The sequence below is a fragment of the Amia ocellicauda genome, chromosome 14 (genome assembly GCF_036373705.1).
Source record: "Amia ocellicauda isolate fAmiCal2 chromosome 14, fAmiCal2.hap1, whole genome shotgun sequence".
In the NCBI taxonomy this organism is placed as follows: Eukaryota; Metazoa; Chordata; class Actinopteri; order Amiiformes; family Amiidae; genus Amia; species Amia ocellicauda.
Window position 1 is genome coordinate 4,693,812 of NC_089863.1, and position 19,357 is coordinate 4,713,168.

A 19,357-nucleotide genomic window follows, 5' to 3' on the forward strand; every position below is an offset into this window, starting at 1 on the left:
TACCCTCGAGTGGAATATCCGGGGTGGCGGTGTGCATGGTGGGAGATGGCCTGCGAGGGTGCAGGGCGTGTCTGCTTGCTTTGGGTCTTGGGTAGGGGCTGGTGTGGCTGAAATGCCAGCGCTGAATTTTTGGTCCTGGGGCGAGGTATATGAGAAAAGGCCCCACTATCAAGATTTCAAGTGACCACACCACCCTCAATCAATTCCCCGCAAAGCCCAAGTTACTGGTGGGCACTTCAGCAGCCAAAGAGCCACACCTTGGAGCAATTAGAAGATGGAATGAAACGAAAGCAATGACATTAAGATCTACACCTCCATAAAACAAGAGGCAAAGCTCTCACCCTTGGGGAAGGTGCACGTACAGCCCAGATAGCGTCAGGAATGTAAAGTTCATGTTTCGGACGGTGTAAATGAGCTCTTCTAATCTCTCATTTTTATTAGATTCATCATTCGCTTCTCTCTATTCAATATGGTTGTGTATTATGGTTGGCATTATATTGCCTTTTATTTTGTGTTTTGATTTGCTTTCACCTCATTGTCTCATTTCTTATTCCCAACTGTTATTATTAAGCTTGCACGTGTGCCTTATTATCATTTGTTTTCGTTTGAGGGAATCAGCGCCGCACAACACCCCTGGGTCCACCTGCACTCCATCACCAAGCGTTCCTCGGGTACTTGGGCCATAAGTAATGAACGTCAGGTGTGCGTCTGTGTGTCTCTGCTCCCAGGATGCGTGCGCCGCTTTTCCATCCACGACCCCAGTCTTGACCCTGCATCTACGAAACACTGCATTAAGATCCTGTGTGGCCACATTCGCAACTGTATACAGACCACTGTGTGTTTTTGGTTCATTTGGATGCCGCCTGGGAGTCTTGCTGAAACCAAGCAACGTCGTCAACCTGGTCGTTGAAGACGGGCAAAAACATGGCTATTGGCAGCAGTGGGATTTGAACCTACGCCTCCGAAGAGACTGGAGCCTTAATCCAGCGCCTCAGACCGCTCGGATATGCTACCCGGGGAAGGACCTTGTCTTACCGCTTTGTATGTGTGGATGTATGTAAGCATGCATGCACGCATACATGCATGCACGCATGCATGTATGTATGAAGTTATTGTCATGATGATTTCAATGATCAAATCCTATGCATTTAATCTAGTTTCGTCAAAAGACGTCGATTAAGGTGAAGTCTTGTGTCTGCGTGCAAACAGACTACGAGTCCACTGCGCAGTATGTGCGGGTCACAATACAATCCTTTCGAGCCCGTACAGATTGGGATGTTTTCATGCTAAATGTACTCGGTGCATCTTCAACAGCAGCAAAGGTCAACAGCGCTGTTGAAAATGTTGATACGCAGAAGCGTCCACCACGTGAGATGACTGATGCAGGTGTGACCGTAGACATCGTGGTGGGTGTGGTAACGTGGCCGAGTGGTCTAAGGCGCTTCATTTAAGCTCCAGTCTCTTTGGAGACGTGGGTTGGAATCCCACCTTTGCCAACTTCCTTTAGCCATTAAAGTCATGGTGCTTTCCTAGATGCACCTCGTCGTTCCATTTCACACGTTACTTTTCTGGACATGTACTTTGCATGTCAACGGGGAGCGCTCTGGGCAGACGAGGTGGCCGAGTGGTTAAGGCGATGGACTGCTAATCCATTGTGCTGTGCACGCGTGGGTTCAGATACCATCCTCTTCGGATCACGGCAGCATTTTACAGAAGAGCAATGATTGCTGCCTCAATAAAGTGTTCATCTCTTTCCATTACGTTGCAATCCTGTTCCATCCTGTCTCAAAATGTTGTCTTTACCCTCGAGTGGAATATCCGGGGTGGCGGTGTGCATGGTGGGAGATGGCCTGCGAGGGTGCAGGGCATGTCTGCTTGCTTTGGGTCTTGGGTGGGGGCTGGTGTGGCTGAAATGCCAGCGCTGAATTTTTGGTCCTTGGGCGAGGTATATGAGAAAAGGCCCCACTATCAAGATTTCAAGTGACCACACCACCCTCAATCAATTCCCCGCAAAGCCCAAGTTACTGGTGGGCACTTCAGCAGCCAAAGAGCCACACCTTGGAGCAATTAGAAGATGGAATGAAACGAAAGCAATGACATTAAGATCTACACCTCCATAAAACAAGAGGCAAAGCTCTCACCCTTGGGGAAGGTGCACGTACAGCCCAGATAGCATCAGGAATGTAAAGTTCATGTTTCGGACGGTGTAAATGAGCTCTTCTAATCTCTCATTTTTATTAGATTCATCATTCGCTTCTCTCTATTCAATATGGTTGTGTATTATGGTTGGCATTATATTGCCTTTTATTTTGTGTTTTGATTTGCTTTCACCTCATTGTCTCATTTCTTATTCCCAACTGTTATTATTAAGCTTGCACGTGTGCCTTATTATCATTTGTTTTCGTTTGAGGGAATCAGCGCCGCACAACACCCCTGGGTCCACCTGCACTCCATCACCAAGCGTTCCTCGGGTACTTGGGCCATAAGTAATGAACGTCAGGTGTGCGTCTGTGTGTCTCTGCTCCCAGGATGCGTGCGCCGCTTTTCCATCCACGACCCCAGTCTTGACCCTGCATCTACGAAACACTGCATTAAGATCCTGTGTGGCCACATTCGCAACTGTATACAGACCACTGTGTGTTTTTGGTTCATTTGGATGCCGCCTGGGAGTCTTGCTGAAACCAAGCAACGTCGTCAACCTGGTCGTTGAAGACGGGCAAAAACATGGCTATTGGCAGCGGTGGGATTTGAACCTACGCCTCCGAAGAGACTGGAGCCTTAATCCAGCGCCTTAGACCGCTCGGCCTCGCTACCCGGGGAAGGACCTTGTCTTACCGCTTTGTATGTCTGGATGTATGTAAGCATGCATGCACGCATACATGCATGCACGCATGCATGTATGTATGAAGTTATTGTCATGATGATTTCAATGATCAAATCCTATGCATTTAATCTAGTTTCGTCAAAAGACGTCGATTAAGGTGAAGTCTTGTGTCTGCGTGCAAACAGACTACGAGTCCACTGCGCAGTATGTGCGGGTCACAATACAATCCTTTCGAGCCCGTACAGATTGGGATGTTTTCATGCTAAATGTACTCGGTGCATCTTCAACAGCAGCAAAGGTCAACAGCGCTGTTGAAAATGTTGATACGCAGAAGCGTCCACCACGTGAGATGACTGATGCAGGTGTGACCGTAGACATCGTGGTGGGTGTGGTAACGTGGCCGAGTGGTCTAAGGCGCTTCATTTAAGCTCCAGTCTCTTTGGAGACGTGGGTTGGAATCCCACCTTTGCCAACTTCCTTTAGCCATTAAAGTCATGGTGCTTTCCTAGATGCACCTCGTCGTTCCATTTCACACGTTACTTTTCTGGACATGTACTTTGCATGTCAACGGGGAGCGCTCTCGGCAGACGAGGTGGCCGAGTGGTTAAGGCGATGGACTGCTAATCCATTGTGCTGTGCACGCGTGGGTTCGGATACCATCCTCTTCGGATCACGGCAGCCTTTTACAGAAGAGCAATGATTGCTGCCTCAATAAAGTGTTCATCTCTTTCCATTACGTTGCAATCCTGTTCCATCCTGTCTCAAAATGTTGTCTTTACCCTCGAGTGGAATATCCGGGGTGGCGGTGTGCATGGTGGGAGATGGCCTGCGAGGGTGCAGGGCGTGTCTGCTTGCTTTGGGTCTTGGGTGGGGGCTGGTGTGGCTGAAATGCCAGCGCTGAATTTTTGGTCCTGGGGCGAGGTATATGAGAAAAGGCCCCACTATCAAGATTTCAAGTGACCACACCACCCTCAATCAATTCCCCGCAAAGCCCAAGTTACTGGTGGGCACTTCAGCAGCCAAAGAGCCACACCTTGGAGCAATTAGAAGATGGAATGAAACGAAAGCAATGACATTAAGATCTACACCTCCATAAAACAAGAGGCAAAGCTCTCACCCTTGGGGAAGGTGCACGTACAGCCCAGATAGCATCAGGAATGTAAAGTTCATGTTTCGGACGGTGTAAATGAGCTCTTCTAATCTCTCATTTTTATTAGATTCATCATTCGCTTCTCTCTATTCAATATGGTTGTGTATTATGGTTGGCATTATATTGCCTTTTATTTTGTGTTTTGATTTGCTTTCACCTCATTGTCTCATTTCTTATTCCCAACTGTTATTATTAAGCTTGCACGTGTGCCTTATTATCATTTGTTTTCGTTTGAGGGAATCAGCGCCGCACAACACCCCTGGGTCCACCTGCACTCCATCACCAAGCGTTCCTCGGGTACTTGGGCCATAAGTAATGAACGTCAGGTGTGCGTCTGTGTGTCTCTGCTCCCAGGATGCGTGCGCCGCTTTTCCATCCACGACCCCAGTCTTGACCCTGCATCTACGAAACACTGCATTAAGATCCTGTGTGGCCACATTCGCAACTGTATACAGACCACTGTGTGTTTTTGGTTCATTTGGATGCCGCCTGGGAGTCTTGCTGAAACCAAGCAACGTCGTCAACCTGGTCGTTGAAGACGGGCAAAAACATGGCTATTGGCAGCAGTGGGATTTGAACCTACGCCTCCGAAGAGACTGGAGCCTTAATCCAGCGCCTTAGACCGCTCGGCCTCGCTACCCGGGGAAGGACCTTGTCTTACCGCTTTGTATGTCTGGATGTATGTAAGCATGCATGCACGCATACATGCATGCACGCATGCATGTATGTATGAAGTTATTGTCATGATGATTTCAATGATCAAATCCTATGCATTTAATCTAGTTTCGTCAAAAGACGTCGATTAAGGTGAAGTCTTGTGTCTGCGTGCAAACAGACTACGAGTCCACTGCGCAGTATGTGCGGGTCACAATACAATCCTTTCGAGCCCGTACAGATTGGGATGTTTTCATGCTAAATGTACTCGGTGCATCTTCAACAGCAGCAAAGGTCAACAGCGCTGTTGAAAATGTTGATACGCAGAAGCGTCCACCACGTGAGATGACTGATGCAGGTGTGACCGTAGACATCGTGGTGGGTGTGGTAACGTGGCCGAGTGGTCTAAGGCGCTTCATTTAAGCTCCAGTCTCTTTGGAGGCGTGGGTTGGAATCCCACCTTTGCCAACTTCCTTTAGCCATTAAAGTCATGGTGCTTTCCTAGTTGCACCTCGTCGTTCCATTTCACACGTTACTTTTCTGGACATGTACTTTGCATGTCAACGGGGAGCGCTCTCGGCAGACGAGGTGGCCGAGTGGTTAAGGCGATGGACTGCTAATCCATTGTGCTGTGCACGCGTGGGTTCGGATACCATACTCTTCGGATCACGGCAGCCTTTTACAGAAGAGCAATGATTGCTGCCTCAATAAAGTGTTCATCTCTTTCCATTACGTTGCAATCCTGTTCCGTCCTGTCTCAAAATGTTGTCATTACCCTCGAGTGGAATATCCGGGGTGGCGGTGTGCATGGTGGGAGATGGCCTGCGAGGGTGCAGGGCGCGTCTGCTTGCATTGGGTCTTGGGTGGGGGCTGGTGTGGCTGAAATGCCAGCGCTGAATTTTTGGTCCTGGGGCGAGGTATATGAGAAAAGGCCCCACTATCAAGATTTCAAGTGACCACACCACCCTCAATCAATTCCCCGCAAAGCCCAAGTTACTGGTGGGCACTTCAGCAGCCAAAGAGCCACACCTTGGAGCAATTAGAAGATGGAATGAAACGAAAGCAATGACATTAAGATCTACACCTCCATAAAACAAGAGGCAAAGCTCTCACCCTTGGGGAAGGTGCACGTACAGCCCAGATAGCATCAGGAATGTAAAGTTCATGTTTCGGACGGTGTTAATGAGCTCTTCTAATCTCTCATTTTTATTACATTCATCATTCGCTTCTCTCTATTCAATATGGTTGTGTATTATGGTTGGCATTATATTGCCTTTTATTTTGTGTTTTGATTTGCTTTCACCTCATTGTCTCATTTCTTATTCCCAACTGTTATTATTAAGCTTGCACGTGTGCCTTATTATCATTTGTTTTCGTTTGAGGGAATCAGCGCCGCACAACACCCCTGGGTCCACCTGCACTCCATCACCAAGCGTTCCTCGGGTACTTGGGCCATAAGTAATGAACGTCAGGTGTGCGTCTGTGTGTCTCTGCTCCCAGGATGCGTGCGCCGCTTTTCCATCCACGACCCCAGTCTTGACCCTGCATCTACGAAACACTGCATTAAGATCCTGTGTGGCCACATTCGCAACTGTATACAGACCACTGTGTGTTTTTGGTTCATTTGGATGCCGCCTGGGAGTCTTGCTGAAACCAAGCAACGTCGTCAACCTGGTCGTTGAAGACGGGCAAAAACATGGCTATTGGCAGCAGTGGGATTTGAACCCATGCCTCCGAAGAGACTGGAGCCTTAATCCAGCGCCTTAGACCGCTCGGCCTCGCTACCCGGGGAAGGACCTTGTCTTACCGCTTTGTATGTCTGGATGTATGTAAGCATGCATGCACGCATACATGCATGCACGCATGCATGTATGTATGAAGTTATTGTCATGATGATTTCAATGATCAAATCCTATGCATTTAATCTAGTTTCGTCAAAAGACGTCGATTTAGGTGAAGTCTTGTGTCTGCGTGCAAACAGACTACGAGTCCACTGCGCAGTATGTGCGGGTCACAATACAATCCTTTCGAGCCCGTACAGATTGGGATGTTTTCATGCTAAATGTACTCGGTGCATCTTCAACAGCAGCAAAGGTCAACAGCGCTGTTGAAAATGTTGATACGCAGAAGCGTCCACCACGTGAGATGACTGATGCAGGTGTGACCGTAGACATCGTGGTGGGTGTGGTAACGTGGCCGAGTGGTCTAAGGCGCTTCATTTAAGCTCCAGTCTCTTTGGAGGCGTGGGTTGGAATCCCACCTTTGCCAACTTCCTTTAGCCATTAAAGTCATGGTGCTTTCCTAGTTGCACCTCGTCGTTCCATTTCACACGTTACTTTTCTGGACATGTACTTTGCATGTCAACGGGGAGCGCTCTCGGCAGACGAGGTGGCCGAGTGGTTAAGGCGATGGACTGCTAATCCATTGTGCTGTGCACGCGTGTGTTCGGATACCATACTCTTCGGATCACGGCAGCCTTTTACAGAAGAGCAATGATTGCTGCCTCAATAAAGTGTTCATCTCTTTCCATTACGTTGCAATCCTGTTCCGTCCTGTCTCAAAATGTTGTCATTACCCTCGAGTGGAATATCCGGGGTGGCGGTGTGCATGGTGGGAGATGGCCTGCGAGGGTGCAGGGCGCGTCTGCTTGCATTGGGTCTTGGGTGGGGGCTGGTGTGGCTGAAATGCCAGCGCTGAATTTTTGGTCCTGGGGCGAGGTATATGAGAAAAGGCCCCACTATCAAGATTTCAAGTGACCACACCACCCTCAATCAATTCCCCGCAAAGCCCAAGTTACTGGTGGGCACTTCAGCAGCCAAAGAGCCACACCTTGGAGCAATTAGAAGATGGAATGAAACGAAAGCAATGACATTAAGATCTACACCTCCATAAAACAAGAGGCAAAGCTCTCACCCTTGGGGAAGGTGCACGTACAGCCCAGATAGCATCAGGAATGTAAAGTTCATGTTTCGGACGGTGTTAATGAGCTCTTCTAATCTCTCATTTTTATTACATTCATCATTCGCTTCTCTCTATTCAATATGGTTGTGTATTATGGTTGGCATTATATTGCCTTTTATTTTGTGTTTTGATTTGCTTTCACCTCATTGTCTCATTTCTTATTCCCAACTGTTATTATTAAGCTTGCACGTGTGCCTTATTATCATTTGTTTTCGTTTGAGGGAATCAGCGCCGCACAACACCCCTGGGTCCACCTGCACTCCATCACCAAGCGTTCCTCGGGTACTTGGGCCATAAGTAATGAACGTCAGGTGTGCGTCTGTGTGTCTCAGCTCCCAGGATGCGTGCGCCGCTTTTCCATCCACGACCCCAGTCTTGACCCTGCATCTACGAAACACTGCATTAAGATCCTGTGTGGCCACATTCGCAACTGTATACAGACCACTGTGTGTTTTTGGTTCATTTGGATGCCGCCTGGGAGTCTTGCTGAAACCAAGCAACGTCGTCAACCTGGTCGTTGAAGACGGGCAAAAACATGGCTATTGGCAGCAGTGGGATTTGAACCTACGCCTCCGAAGAGACTGGAGCCTTAATCCAGCGCCTTAGACCGCTCGGCCTCGCTACCCGGGGAAGGACCTTGTCTTACCGCTTTGTATGTCTGGATGTATGTAAGCATGCATGCACGCATACATGCATGCACGCATGCATGTATGTATGAAGTTATTGTCATGATGATTTCAATGATCAAATCCTATGCATTTAATCTAGTTTCGTCAAAAGACGTCGATTAAGGTGAAGTCTTGTGTCTGCGTGCAATTTGACTACGAGTCCACTGCGCAGTATGTGCGGGTCACAATACAATCCTTTCGAGCCCGTACAGATTGGGATGTTTTCATGCTAAATGTACTCGGTGCATCTTCAACAGCAGCAAAGGTCAACAGCGCTGTTGAAAATGTTGATACGCAGAAGCGTCCACCACGTGAGATGACTGATGCAGGTGTGACCGTAGACATCGTGGTGGGTGTGGTAACGTGGCCGAGTGGTCTAAGGCGCTTCATTTAAGCTCCAGTCTCTTTGGAGGCGTGGGTTGGAATCCCACCTTTGCCAACTTCCTTTAGCCATTAAAGTCATGGTGCTTTCCTAGTTGCACCTCGTCGTTCCATTTCACACGTTACTTTTCTGGACATGTACTTTGCATGTCAACGGGGAGCGCTCTCGGCAGACGAGGTGGCCGAGTGGTTAAGGCGATGGACTGCTAATCCATTGTGCTGTGCACGCGTGGGTTCGGATACCATACTCTTCGGATCACGGCAGCCTTTTACAGAAGAGCAATGATTGCTGCCTCAATAAAGTGTTCATCTCTTTCCATTACGTTGCAATCCTGTTCCGTCCTGTCTCAAAATGTTGTCATTACCCTCGAGTGGAATATCCGGGGTGGCGGTGTGCATGGTGGGAGATGGCCTGCGAGGGTGCAGGGCGCGTCTGCTTGCATTGGGTCTTGGGTGGGGGCTGGTGTGGCTGAAATGCCAGCGCTGAATTTTTGGTCCTGGGGCGAGGTATATGAGAAAAGGCCCCACTATCAAGATTTCAAGTGACCACACCACCCTCAATCAATTCCCCGCAAAGCCCAAGTTACTGGTGGGCACTTCAGCAGCCAAAGAGCCACACCTTGGAGCAATTAGAAGATGGAATGAAACGAAAGCAATGACATTAAGATCTACACCTCCATAAAACAAGAGGCAAAGCTCTGACCCTTGGGGAAGGTGCACGTACAGCCCAGATAGCATCAGGAATGTAAAGTTCATGTTTCGGACGGTGTTAATGAGCTCTTCTAATCTCTCATTTTTATTACATTCATCATTCGCTTCTCTCTATTCAATATGGTTGTGTATTATGGTTGGCATTATATTGCCTTTTATTTTGTGTTTTGATTTGCTTTCACCTCATTGTCTCATTTCTTATTCCCAACTGTTATTATTAAGCTTGCACGTGTGCCTTATTATCATTTGTTTTCGTTTGAGGGAATCAGCGCCGCACAACACCCCTGGGTCCACCTGCACTCCATCACCAAGCGTTCCTCGGGTACTTGGGCCATAAGTAATGAACGTCAGGTGTGCGTCTGTGTGTCTCTGCTCCCAGGTTGCGTGCGCCGCTTTTCCATCCACGACCCCAGTCTTGACCCTGCATCTACGAAACACTGCATTAAGATCCTGTGTGGCCACATTCACAACTGTATACAGACCACTGTGTGTTTTTGGTTCATTTGGATGCCGCCTGGGAGTCTTGCTGAAACCAAGCAACGTCGTCAACCTGGTCGTTGAAGACGGGCAAAAACATGGCTATTGGCAGCGGTGGGATTTGAACCCACGCCTCCGAAGAGACTGGAGCCTAAATCCAGCGCCTTCGACCGCTCGGCCACGCTACCCGGGGAAGGACCTTGTCTTACCGCTTTGTATGTCTGGATGTATGTAAGCATGCATGCACGCATACATGCATGCACGCATGCATGTATGTATGAAGTTATTGTCATGATGATTTCAATTATCAAATCCTATGCATTTAATCTAGTTTCGTCAAAAGACGTCGATTAAGGTGAAGTCTTGTGTCTGCGTGCAAACAGACTACGAGTCCACTGCGCAGTATGTGCGGGTCACAATACAATCCTTTCGAGCCCGTACAGATTGGGATGTTTTCATGCTAAATGTACTCGGTGCATCTTCAACAGCAGCAAAGGTCAACAGCGCTGTTGAAAATGTTGATACCCAGAAGCGTCCACCACGTGAGATGACTGATGCAGGTGTGACCGTAGAGATCGTGGTGGGTGTGGTAACGTGGCCGAGTGGTCTAAGGCGCTTCATTTAAGCTCCAGTCTCTTTGGAGGCGTGGGTTGGAATCCCACCGTTGCCCACTTCCTTTAGCCATTAAAGTCATGGTGCTTTCCTAGTTGCACCTCGTCGTTCCATTTCACACGTTACTTTTCTGGACATGTACTTTGCATGTCAACGGGGAGCGCTCTCGGCAGACGAGGTGGCCGAGTGGTTAAGGCGATGGACTGCTAATCCATTGTGCTGTGCACGCGTGGGTTCGGATACCATACTCTTCGGATCACGGCAGCCTTTTACAGAAGAGCAATGATTGCTGCCTCAATAAAGTGTTCATCTCTTTCCATTACGTTGCAATCCTGTTCCGTCCTGTCTCAAAATGTTGTCATTACCCTCGAGTGGAATATCCGGGGTGGCGGTGTGCATGGTGGGAGATGGCCTGCGAGGGTGCAGGGCGTGTCTGCTTGCTTTGGGTCTTGGGTGGGGGCTGGTGTGGCTGAAATGCCAGCGCTGAATTTTTGGTCCTGGGGCGAGGTATATGAGAAAAGGCCCCACTATCAAGATTTCAAGTGACCACACCACCCTCAATCAATTCCCCGCAAAGCCCAAGTTACTGGTGGGCACTTCAGCAGCCAAAGAGCCACACCTTGGAGCAATTAGAAGATGGAATGAAACGAAAGCAATGACATTAAGATCTACACCTCCATAAAACAAGAGGCAAAGCTCTCACCCTTGGGGAAGGTGCACGTACAGCCCAGATAGCATCAGGAATGTAAAGTTCATGTTTCGGACGGTGTTAATGAGCTCTTCTAATCTCTCATTTTTATTACATTCATCATTCGCTTCTCTCTATTCAATATGGTTGTGTATTATGGTTGGCATTATATTGCCTTTTATTTTGTGTTTTGATTTGCTTTCACCTCATTGTCTCATTTCTTATTCCCAACTGTTATTATTTAGCTTGTACGTGTGCCTTATTATCATTTGTTTTCGTTTGAGGGAATCAGCGCCGCACAACACCCCTGGGTCCACCTGCACTCCATCACCAAGCGTTCCTCGGGTACTTGGGCCATAAGTAATGAACGTCAGGTGTGCGTCTGTGTGTTTCTGCTCCCAGGTTGCGTGCGCCGCTTTTCCATCCACGACCCCAGTCTTGACCCTGCATCTACGAAACACTGCATTAAGATCCTGTGTGGCCACATTCGCAACTGTATACAGACCACTGTGTGTTTTTGGTTCATTTGGATGCCGCCTGGGAGTCTTGCTGAAACCAAGCAACGTCGTCAACCTGGTCGTTGAAGACGGGCAAAAACATGGCTATTGGCAGCGGTGGGATTTGAACGCACGCCTCCGAAGAGACTGGAGCCTTAATCCAGCGCCTCAGACCGCTCGGATACGCTACCCGGGGAAGGACCTTGTCTTACCGCTTTGTATGTCTGGATGTATGTAAGCATGCATGCACGCATACATGCATGCACGCATGCATGTATGTATGAAGTTATTGTCATGATGATTTCAATGATCAAATCCTATGCATTTAATCTAGTTTCGTCAAAAGACGTCGATTAAGGTGAAGTCTTGTGTCTGCGTGCAAACAGACTACGAGTCCACTGCGCAGTATGTGCGGGTCACAATACAATCCTTTCGAGCCCGTACAGATTGGGATGTTTTCATGCTAAATGTACTCGGTGCATCTTCAACAGCAGCAAAGGTCAACAGCGCTGTTGAAAATGTTGATACCCAGAAGCGTCCACCACGTGAGATGACTGATGCAGGTGTGACCGTAGACATCGTGGTGGGTGTGGTAACGTGGCCGAGTGGTCTAAGGCCTTTCATTTAAGCTCCAGTCTCTTTGGAGGCGTGGGTTGGAATCCCACCGTTGCCAACTTCCTTTAGCCATTAAAGTCATGGTGCTTTCCTAGTTGCACCTCGTCGTTCCATTTCACACGTTACTTTTCTGGACATGTACTTTGCATGTCAACGGGGAGCGCTCTCGGCAGACGAGGTGGCCGAGTGGTTAAGGCGATGGACTGCTAATCCATTGTGCTGTGCACGCGTGGGTTCGGATACCATACTCTTCGGATCACGGCAGCCTTTTACAGAAGAGCAATGATTGCTGCCTCAATAAAGTGTTCATCTCTTTCCATTACGTTGCAATCCTTTTCCGTCCTGTCTCAAAATGTTGTCATTACCCTCGAGTGGAATATCCGGGGTGGCGGTGTGCATGGTGGGAGATGGCCTGCGAGGGTGCAGGGCGTGTCTGCTTGCTTTGGGTCTTGGGTGGGGGCTGGTGTGGCTGAAATGCCAGCGCTGAATTTTTGGTCCTGGGGCGAGGTATATGAGAAAAGGCCCCACTATCAAGATTTCAAGTGACCACACCACCCTCAATCAATTCCCCGCAAAGCCCAAGTTACTGGTGGGCACTTCAGCAGCCAAAGAGCCACACCTTGGAGCAATTAGAAGATGGAATGAAACGAAAGCAATGACATTAAGATCTACACCTCCATAAAACAAGAGGCAAAGCTCTCACCCTTGGGGAAGGTGCACGTAAAGCCCAGATAGCATCAGGAATGTAAAGTTCATGTTTCGGACGGTGTTAATGAGCTCTTCTAATCTCTCATTTTTATTACATTCATCATTCGCTTCTCTCTATTCAATATGGTTGTGTATTATGGTTGGCATTATATTGCCTTTTATTTTGTGTTTTGATTTGCTTTCACCTCATTGTCTCATTTCTTATTCCCAACTGTTATTATTAAGCTTGCACGTGTGCCTTATTATCATTTGTTTTCGTTTGAGGGAATCAGCGCCGCACAACACCCCTGGGTCCACCTGCACTCCATCACCAAGCGTTCCTCGGGTACTTGGGCCATAAGTAATGAACGTCAGGTGTGCGTCTGTGTGTCTCTGCTCCCAGGTTGCGTGCGCCGCTTTTCCATCCACGACCCCAGTCTTGACCCTGCATCTACGAAACACTGCATTAAGATCCTGTGTGGCCACATTCACAACTGTATACAGACCACTGTGTGTTTTTGGTTCATTTGGATGCCGCCTGGGAGTCTTGCTGAAACCAAGCAACGTCGTCAACCTGGTCGTTGAAGACGGGCAAAAACATGGCTATTGGCAGCGGTGGGATTTGAACGCACGCCTCCGAAGAGACTGGAGCCTAAATCCAGCGCCTTCGACCGCTCGGCCACGCTACCCGGGGAAGGACCTTGTCTTACCGCTTTGTATGTCTGGATGTATGTAAGCATGCATGCACGCATACATGCATGCACGCATGCATGTATGTATGAAGTTATTGTCATGATGATTTCAATTATCAAATCCTATGCATTTAATCTAGTTTCGTCAAAAGACGTCGATTAAGGTGAAGTCTTGTGTCTGCGTGCAAACAGACTACGAGTCCACTGCGCAGTATGTGCGGGTCACAATACAATCCTTTCGAGCCCGTACAGATTGGGATGTTTTCATGCTAAATGTACTCGGTGCATCTTCAACAGCAGCAAAGGTCAACAGCGCTGTTGAAAATGTTGATACGCAGAAGCGTCCACCACGTGAGATGACTGATGCAGGTGTGACCGTAGACATCGTGGTGGGTGTGGTAACGTGGCCGAGTGGTCTAAGGCGCTTCATTTAAGCTCCAGTCTCTTTCGAGACGTGGGTTGGAATCCCACCTTTGCCAACTTCCTTTAGCCATTAAAGTCATGGTGCTTTCCTAGATGCACCTCGTCGTTCCATTTCACACGTTACTTTTCTGGACATGTACTTTGCATGTCAACGGGGAGCGCTCTCGGCAGACGAGGTGGCCGAGTGGTTAAGGCGATGGACTGCTAATCCATTGTGCTGTGCACGCGTGGGTTCGGATACCATACTCTTCGGATCACGGCAGCCTTTTACAGAAGAGCAATGATTGCTGCCTCAATAAAGTGTTCATCTCTTTCCATTACGTTGCAATCCTGTTCCATCCTGTCTCAAAATGTTGTCTTTACCCTCGAGTGGAATATCCGGGGTGGCGGTGTGCATGGTGGGAGATGGCCTGCGAGGGTGCAGGGCGTGTCTGCTTGCTTTGGGTCTTGGGTGGGGGCTGGTGTGGCTGAAATGCCAGCGCTGAATTTTTGGTCCTGGGGCGAGGTATATGAGAAAAGGCCCCACTATCAAGATTTCAAGTGACCACACCACCCTCAATCAATTCCCCGCAAAGCCCAAGTTACTGGTGGGCACTTCAGCAGCCAAAGAGCCACACCTTGGAGCAATTAGAAGATGGAATGAAACGAAAGCAATGACATTAAGATCTACACCTCCATAAAACAAGAGGCAAAGCTCTCACCCTTGGGGAAGGTGCACGTACAGCCCAGATAGCATCAGGAATGTAAAGTTCATGTTTCGGACGGTGTTAATGAGCTCTTCTAATCTCTCATTTTTATTACATTCATCATTCGCTTCTCTCTATTCAATATGGTTGTGTATTATGGTTGGCATTATATTGCCTTTTATTTTGTGTTTTGATTTGCTTTCACCTCATTGTCTCATTTCTTATTCCCAACTGTTATTATTAAGCTTGCACGTGTGCCTTATTATCATTTGTTTTCGTTTGAGGGAATCAGCGCCGCACAACACCCCTGGGTCCACCTGCACTCCATCACCAAGCGTTCCTCGGGTACTTGGGCCATAAGTAATGAACGTCAGGTGTGCGTCTGTGTGTCTCTGCTCCCAGGTTGCGTGCGCCGCTTTTCCATCCACGACCCCAGTCTTGACCCTGCATCTACGAAACACTGCATTAAGATCCTGTGTGGCCACATTCACAACTGTATACAGACCACTGTGTGTTTTTGGTTCATTTGGATGCCGCCTGGGAGTCTTGCTGAAACCAAGCAACGTCGTCAACCTGGTCGTTGAAGACGGGCAAAAACATGGCTATTGGCAGCAGTGGGATTTGAACCCACGCCTCCGAAGAGACTGGAGCCTTAATCCAGCGCCTCAGACCGCTCGGATACGCTACCCGGGGAAGGACCTTGTCTTACCGCTTTGTATGTCTGGATGTATGTAAGCATGCATGCACGCATACATGCATGCACGCATGCATGTATGTATGAAGTTATTGTCATGATGATTTCAATGATCAAATCCTATGCATTTAATCTAGTTTCGTCAAAAGACGTCGATTAAGGTGAAGTCTTGTGTCTGCGTGCAAACAGACTACGAGTCCACTGCGCAGTATGTGCGGGTCACAATACAATCCTTTCGAGCCCGTACAGATTGGGATGTTTTCATGCTAAATGTACTCGGTGCATCTTCAACAGCAGCAAAGGTCAACAGCGCTGTTGAAAATGTTGATACCCAGAAGCGTCCACCACGTGAGATGACTGATGCAGGTGTGACCGTAGACATCGTGGTGGGTGTGGTAACGTGGCCGAGTGGTCTAAGGCGCTTCATTTAAGCTCCAGTCTCTTTGGAGGCGTGGGTTGGAATCCCACCGTTGCCCACTTCCTTTAGCCATTAAAGTCATGGTGCTTTCTTAGTTGCACCTCGTCGTTCCATTTCACACGTTACTTTTCTGGACATGTACTTTGCATGTCAACGGGGAGCGCTCTCGGCAGACGAGGTGGCCGAGTGGTTAAGGCGATGGACTGCTAATCCATTGTGCTGTGCACGCGTGGGTTCGGATACCATACTCTTCGGATCACGGCAGCCTTTTACAGAAGAGCAATGATTGCTGCCTCAATAAAGTGTTCATCTCTTTCCATTACGTTGCAATCCTGTTCCGTCCTGTCTCAAAATGTTGTCATTACCCTCGAGTGGAATATCCGGGGTGGCGGTGTGCATGGTGGGAGATGGCCTGCGAGGGTGCAGGGCGTGTCTGCTTGCTTTGGGTCTTGGGTGGGGGCTGGTGTGGCTGAAATGCCAGCGCTGAATTTTTGGTCCTGGGGCGAGGTATATGAGAAAAGGCCCCACTATCAAGATTTCAAGTGACCACACCACCCTCAATCAATTCCCCGCAAAGCCCAAGTTACTGGTGGGCACTTCAGCAGCCAAAGAGCCACACCTTGGAGCAATTAGAAGATGGAATGAAACGAAAGCAATGACATTAAGATCTACACCTCCATAAAACAAGAGGCAAAGCTCTCACCCTTGGGGAAGGTGCACGTACAGCCCAGATAGCATCAGGAATGTAAAGTTCATGTTTCGGACGGTGTTAATGAGCTCTTCTAATCTCTCATTTTTATTACATTCATCATTCGCTTCTCTCTATTCAATATGGTTGTGTATTATGGTTGGCATTATATTGCCTTTTATTTTGTGTTTTGATTTGCTTTCACCTCATTGTCTCATTTCTTATTCCCAACTGTTATTATTTAGCTTGCACGTGTGCCTTATTATCATTTGTTTTTGTTTGAGGGAATCAGCGCCGCACAACACCCCTGGGTCCACCTGCACTCCATCACCAAGCGTTCCTCGGGTACTTGGGCCATAAGTAATGAACGTCAGGTGTGCGTCTGTGTGTTTCTGCTCCCAGGTTGCGTGCGCCGCTTTTCCATCCACGACCCCAGTCTTGACCCTGCATCTACGAAACACTGCATTAAGATCCTGTGTGGCCACATTCGCAACTGTATACAGACCACTGTGTGTTTTTGGTTCATTTGGATGCCGCCTGGGAGTCTTGCTGAAACCAAGCAACGTCGTCAACCTGGTCGTTGAAGACGGGCAAAAACATGGCTATTGGCAGCGGTGGGATTTGAACGCACGCCTCCGAAGAGACTGGAGCCTTAATCCAGTGCCTCAGACCGCTCGGATACGCTACCCGGGGAAGGACCTTGTCTTACCGCTTTGTATGTCTGGATGTATGTAAGCATGCATGCACGCATACATGCATGCACGCATGCATGTATGTATGAAGTTATTGTCATGATGATTTCAATGATCAAATCCTATGCATTTAATCTAGTTTCGTCAAAAGACGTCGATTAAGGTGAAGTCTTGTGTCTGCGTGCAAACAGACTACGAGTCCACTGCGCAGTATGTGCGGGTCACAATACAATCTTTTCGAGCCCGTACAGATTGGGATGTTTTCATGCTAAATGTACTCGTTGCATCTTCAACAGCAGCAAAGGTCAACAGCGCTGTTGAAAATGTTGATACCCAGAAGCGTCCACCACGTGAGATGACTGATGCAGGTGTGACCGTAGACATCGTGGTGGGTGTGGTAACGTGGCCGAGTGGTCTAAGGCGCTTCATTTAAGCTCCAGTCTCTTTGGAGGCGTGGGTTGGAATCCCACCGTTGCCCACTTCCTTTAGCCATTAAAGTCATGGTGCTTTCTTAGTTGCACCTCGTCGTTCCATTTCACACGTTACTTTTCTGGACATGTACTTTGCATGTCAACGGGGAGCGCTCTCGGCAGACGAGGTGGCCGAGTGGTTAAGGCGATGGACTGCTAATCCATTGTGCTGTGCACGCGTGGGTTCGGATACCATACTCTTCGGATCACGGCAGCCTTTTACAGAAGAGCAATGATTGCTGCCTCAATAAAGTGTTCATCTCTTTCCATTACGTTGCAATCCTGTTCCGTCCTGTCTCAAAATGTTGTCATTACCCTCGAGTGGAATATCCGGGGTGGCGGTGTGCATGGTGGGAGATGGCCTGCGAGGGTGCAGGGCGTGTCTGCTTGCTTTGGGTCTTGGGTGGGGGCTGGTGTGGCTGAAATGCCAGCGCTGAATTTTTGGTCCTGGGGCGAGGTATATGAGAAAAGGCCCCACTATCAAGATTTCAAGTGACCACACCACCCTCAATCAATTCCCCGCAAAGCCCAAGTTACTGGTGGGCACTTCAGCAGCCAAAGAGCCACACCTTGGAGCAATTAGAAGATGGAATGAAACGAAAGCAATGACATTAAGATCTACACCTCCATAAAACAAGAGGCAAAGCTCTCACCCTTGGGGAAGGTGCACGTACAGCCCAGATAGCATCAGGAATGTAAAGTTCATGTTTCGGACGGTGTTAATGAGCTCTTCTAATCTCTCATTTTTATTACATTCATCATTCGCTTCTCTCTATTCAATATGGTTGTGTATTATGGTTGGCATTATATTGCCTTTTATTTTGTGTTTTGATTTGCTTTCACCTCATTGTCTCATTTCTTATTCCCAACTGTTATTATTTAGCTTGCACGTGTGCCTTATTATCATTTGTTTTTGTTTGAGGGAATCAGCGCCGCACAACACCCCTGGGTCCACCTTAACTCCATCACCAAGCGTTCCTCGGGTACTTGGGCCATAAGTAATGAACGTCAGGTGTGCGTCTGTGTGTTTCTGCTCCCAGGTTGCGTGCGCCGCTTTTCCATCCACGACCCCAGTCTTGACCCTGCATCTACGAAACACTGCATTAAGATCCTGTGTGGCCACATTCGCAACTGTATACAGACCACTGTGTGTTTTTGGTTCATTTGGATGCCGCCTGGGAGTCTTGCTGAAACCAAGCAACGTCGTCAACCTGGTCGTTGAAGACGGGCAAAAACATGGCTATTGGCAGCGGTGGGATTTGAACGCACGCCTCCGAAGAGACTGGAGCCTTAATCCAGTGCCTCAGACCGCTCGGATACGCTACCCGGGGAAGGACCTTGTCTTACCGCTTTGTATGTCTGGATGTATGTAAGCATGCATGCACGCATACATGCATGCACGCATGCATGTATGTATGAAGTTATTGTCATGATGATTTCAATGATCAAATCCTATGCATTTAATCTAGTTTCGTCAAAAGACGTCGATTAAGGTGAAGTCTTGTGTCTGCGTGCAAACAGACTACGAGTCCACTGCGCAGTATGTGCGGGTCACAATACAATCTTTTCGAGCCCGTACAGATTGGGATGTTTTCATGCTAAATGTACTCGTTGCATCTTCAACAGCAGCAAAGGTCAACAGCGCTGTTGAAAATGTTGATACCCAGAA

At 48.4% G+C, this 19,357-nt stretch overlaps 6 non-coding genes across 6 annotated transcripts; 2 read left to right on the forward strand and 4 right to left on the reverse strand.

Annotated features, from left to right (window-relative positions):
• The first annotated feature begins 1,610 nt into the window (after nucleotides 1-1,610).
• trnas-gcu (transfer RNA serine (anticodon GCU)) lies at nucleotides 1,611-1,692 on the forward strand. Its single transcript has one exon. It is a non-coding gene; the product is annotated as a tRNA-Ser (tRNA).
• A 1,040-nt stretch (nucleotides 1,693-2,732) lies between these two features.
• On the reverse strand, nucleotides 2,733-2,814 carry trnal-aag (transfer RNA leucine (anticodon AAG)). The gene has a single exon. It is a non-coding gene; the product is annotated as a tRNA-Leu (tRNA).
• Nucleotides 2,815-3,410: 596 nt separating this feature from the next.
• trnas-gcu (transfer RNA serine (anticodon GCU)) lies at nucleotides 3,411-3,492 on the forward strand. The gene has a single exon. It is a non-coding gene; the product is annotated as a tRNA-Ser (tRNA).
• Nucleotides 3,493-6,332: 2,840 nt separating this feature from the next.
• trnal-aag (transfer RNA leucine (anticodon AAG)) lies at nucleotides 6,333-6,414 on the reverse strand. The gene has a single exon. It is a non-coding gene; the product is annotated as a tRNA-Leu (tRNA).
• A 3,518-nt stretch (nucleotides 6,415-9,932) lies between these two features.
• Nucleotides 9,933-10,014, reverse strand: trnal-uag (transfer RNA leucine (anticodon UAG)). Its single transcript has one exon. It is a non-coding gene; the product is annotated as a tRNA-Leu (tRNA).
• A 3,518-nt stretch (nucleotides 10,015-13,532) lies between these two features.
• trnal-uag (transfer RNA leucine (anticodon UAG)) lies at nucleotides 13,533-13,614 on the reverse strand. Its single transcript has one exon. It is a non-coding gene; the product is annotated as a tRNA-Leu (tRNA).
• Nucleotides 13,615-19,357: the final 5,743 nt, after the last annotated feature.